General features: G+C 49.9%; 1 pseudogene; it reads left to right on the top strand.

Moving 5' to 3' along the window:
• Positions 1–865: 865 nt before the first annotated feature.
• On the top strand, positions 866–995 carry LOC120967505 (U2 spliceosomal RNA; annotated as a pseudogene).
• The last annotated feature ends 3,304 nt before the right edge of the window (positions 996–4,299 follow it).

Consider the following 4,299-nt stretch of genomic DNA (forward strand, 5'->3'; position numbering starts at 1 on the left):
ACATGCGAGCACAGGTTGCAGCGGCCGAGGTGAAGATCGAAGAGATGTCTCCAATGGTAGTAGTTGTGGGCGGCGAGATCAAGAACTATGGGGATGTAGGGGCTGACGTCGGAGATTGTGTCAGCAAGAGATATTGGTGCGGCGAGGATGGGTGCAGGGTAGTTTTGTGGAGCTATGGTAAGGGCCGAGAGAGAAGCGGCCGCGGCGTTGGCAGCCTTGGCGATGAGTGCGGCCCGGCGCTCGAAGTAGCCGGCGGCGGCGGCGGCGGTGGCGTTGGTGGAGCCATACCCTAAACCCTGGAACCGGTATCTGATACCATGAAAGCTGAATAAAAATGTTTCTTATTGATGATTTGGTGCGGCATACAAGAGTATATAAGAGGGTACAAACCGATTTGGGGTAGGGATACAAAACTGACTTGGACTAGAAGTCGTATACCATAATGACTACTCTAACAAGTAGGACGCTGTGGCACACTTTTTTTTGTTTGGGTGTGACACACTGGACACTTGATTGACATGAACATCTTTCAACGCCTTGCAGGCTCATCACGTTGTTAGAGTTGCATGCTAATCCAGGCTAAGATTTACGAATCCCCGATTATGAATTCCATGAGCGAGAGCTATACGGATCAAGAAGACGCATTACTACACATGTAAAAAGAAAAGGTATTGGGCCATCCAGGCATATGGGCTGCTTCTTGCTAGGCTTGCAGCGGAAGCCCGCAGAGCCAGGTTCCCGAACTTCCGGGATTACCGGTTCGTTTAGTACCACCTCGCTGGTCTTGAGGAGAGAGACAAGAGACTATCTGAAAAGGGGGAGGCCAAAAGGTTCAAAAAGAAGGGGGAGGTCAACACTTCAACTCATATCTTTCTCAGCCTTTTGGCTAAGATCAAGTGTATTATATGTTCTTATCAGTTTATAATATGTGATATGTGGACCATGTACCAACAATGATCTTAAATTTATGTTTTGTGGGAGATGATCCACCACACTAACTTGCTAGTGCTTATGTGGGGGAGGACGGCGCTGGATATTGGGTTTAGCTGAGCTAGGGCGTTTTCGAAACGCCGTTCTCATCATTCCTCGATTTCTAATAACAAGGAAGAGAAAAGAATAGCGATTTAATAGCTTAATGAGCCTGGTGCCCTGTGCTTTCTTATCTTGCAAGATTTGCTTGCTGCAAGTAGTCCGGTTTTCAGAGTCTGTTTAGTTTGGGCAAATAGCTCCCATGCGACATCTTTGAGTTGAATTGTCTCTCATGCGACGTCGTTGGTTGTAATGGCTCTCATGCGACGTCTCCCAGCGCAGAAATAGCTCAAGCAAGACAACCCGTTTACGTGGCTAGTTGGCTGTTAGTTAGGCTGAGGTTTGGTTAGGACACCGAGGGTTATGTGCTCTGACTGGTGGGGTCCACCTAGGGCCACGTAGTCAAGAGTCAACCGTCCACGACTCGACCGGTGACTGTGTGATCGTGCTCGACTCGCTCGTGCTGGACTGGGCGAGCGGCGCCGCCGTAAGCATCTTCTCCGGCAGCGGTTTCTTCTCCGCGGTGATGGAGCGCATTTCTCGGTAGCGGCAGAGCTATTGCGAGTGAGCCCGAAACCCTAGTCCCACTCCCCAGAATTTTGGGGGATCTGTGGCCTCATGCTGCCCCTCTGTTTCTTGGCGATTTAGAATCTCGATTGGATCCGGGGGCTGTTTCTTCTCCGCGGCCCGGTGGTGGAGCGCCTTTCTCGGCAGCGGCTATTGCGAGTGAGTATTTTCCAAACTCTAGTCCCATTCCCCAGAATTTTGGATAAATCTGTGGCCTCATGCTGCCCCTGTTTCTTGGCGTTTTAGAATCTCGATTGGATAGGAGCGCGGGGGCTGAATGAGATGGAGCGAGGAGACAGTGCTTCAAATCAGTAATGCCGCCCTCTTTTCTATTTTAGCTGTTATCGAACTCGATTTGGTAGTGACTATCGCTTACACTGCTGCCGCTGCCTGCCATTGACAAAACAGGGGAGGTTCAGGTTCTGCCACCACATTCGCAATTATAGTGGAATTTTTTCCCTGTAAAGCCAAGCTCAGTGATGGCAGTGTCCAAGACATTGATAGAGATACCACCGTGAGGTTGGATGTCGAATTTGCAGATGTTGATCCCCAGGAATTGGAGAGCATGAAGGAGAAGGCCGTGGGCAATTTGGTGGAGAGAATTGGGGAGAGTATTGTTTGGGGTCCAGAACAAGAGGTATCTCTGCAACGTTTCGATAACTATAATGGTGAATATGCAAGAATTGAAGATGGAGAATCCATGGTTGCTGAAATTGATCAACAAGAAGGGTGGGCAAGCAAACAAGTAACATTTTATGCTGAGCTAATTGATCTGCAAACTCATTCCAGAGTTGGTTATGTGCCATCAAAGATGGCTGCACAGGTGGAAGATAATGAGTGGGTTTCACAAAAGAAGATGTTGGCATTGTTGACTGAACCGACTGTAGTAGCTGAAGATACAGGGATTGATGCAGATGGAGAGGAGGGAACTGAAAGGATCGATATAGTTGACTAGAGGGGGGTGAATAGGCAACTAACAATTTTTAGCTTTTCTTTACCAAATTAAACTTTGCATCAAAATAGGTTGTCTAGATATGCAACTAAGTGAGCAACCTATATGATGCAATGACAACAAGCACGCAAGCAAATAAGAGATATAACACGAGTAAACTTGCGAAAGTAAAAGGGACGAGATAACCAAGAGTGGAGCCGGTGAAGACGAGGATGTGTTACCGAAGTTCCTTCCTTTTGAGGGGAAGTACGTCTGCGTTGGAGCGGTGTGGAGGCACAATGCTCCCCAAGAAGCCACTAGGGCCACCGTATTCTCCTCACGCCCTCACACAATGCGAGATGCCGTGATTCCACTATTGGTGCCCTTGAAGGCGGCGACCGGACCTTTACAAACAAGGTTGGGGCAATCTCCACAACTTAATTGGAGGCTCCCAACGACACCACAAAGCTTCACCACAATGGACTATGGCTCCGCGGTGACCTCAACCGTCTAGGGTGCTCAAACACCCAAGAGTAACAAGATCTGCTAGGGATAAGTGGGGGGAATCAAATTTCTCTTGGTGGAAGTGTAGATCGTGGCCTTCTCAACTAATCCCGAGAAAATCAACAAGTTTGATTGGCTAGGGAGAGAGATCGGGCGAAAATGGAGCTTGGAACGACAATGGAGCTTTTGGGGGAAGAGATAAGTCAACTTTGGGGAAGAAGACCCCCTTATATAGTGGGGGGAACAATCCAACCGTTACCCCCACTTCTGCCCCGCAGAGAGCGGTACTACCGCTGGGCCAGCGGTACTACCGCTTGCCCCTATAAGCGGTACTACCGTTCCTCCTCGCGGTACTGCCGCTTGGCCCAGAGCGATACTACCGCGGTGGCAGGGCGGTACTACCGCATACGAGCGGTACTACGGCCCCCACTGCCGCGACAAGTACCTAAAACCCGACACGAAAAAAGACCCCTCGAATCGAGGCGGTGGTACTACGGCTGGGGGCTACCAGCGGTACTACTGCTCTGGAGCGGTACTACCGCTCCAGAGCGGTACTACCGCTTGTAGCACCCAAGCGGTACTACTGCTCCGTCCCGCGGTACTACCGCTGGGACCAGAGAGAGCACACTGCTGGGGGCTACCAGCGGTACTACTGCTCTAGAGCGGTACTACCGCTCTAGAGCGGTACTACCGCTTGTAGCACCCAAGCGGTACTACCGCTCCGGCCCGCGGTACTACCGCTGGGACCAGAGAGAGCACACTGAGAAGGGAAACGAGCCCATCATCGAAACGGAAAGGCTCGGAGGGAGGGGCAAAGGAAGTGTACGTGATGATTCCGCCCTAACCTTTCCAAAGCGGATCCCTCTTGATAGTACGGTGATCCCTATGAAACTAGTCCACCAAACTAATTCGAAAGGACTACACCGTCTTCACTTCAAGCTCCGAGGGGAGGGAATCGTCTCGTGCCAAAAAGATGAATCTCTGAAAAACACTCAATGCACACGATTAGTCCGCAAAAGCATTGTCATCAATCACTAAAACATCTTAGGGATAAATATGCCCTTACAATCTCCCCCTTTTTGGTGGATTGATGACAATACGGGATTTGCACAACTGGGAAAAGACAAAGGACATAAGCAAACCCCAAATCTCTAAAATATAGACGGGCTCCCCCTAGATGTGTGCCATCAAGATAAGTGCTTTGGACTGCACGACACACATACTAGGATCAACACTCCCCCTGTATTTTAGAGACCAACAACCTAAGC

This window comes from Aegilops tauschii, chromosome 6 (assembly GCF_002575655.3).
Source record: "Aegilops tauschii subsp. strangulata cultivar AL8/78 chromosome 6, Aet v6.0, whole genome shotgun sequence".
NCBI classification, from domain to species: Eukaryota; Viridiplantae; Streptophyta; class Magnoliopsida; order Poales; family Poaceae; genus Aegilops; species Aegilops tauschii.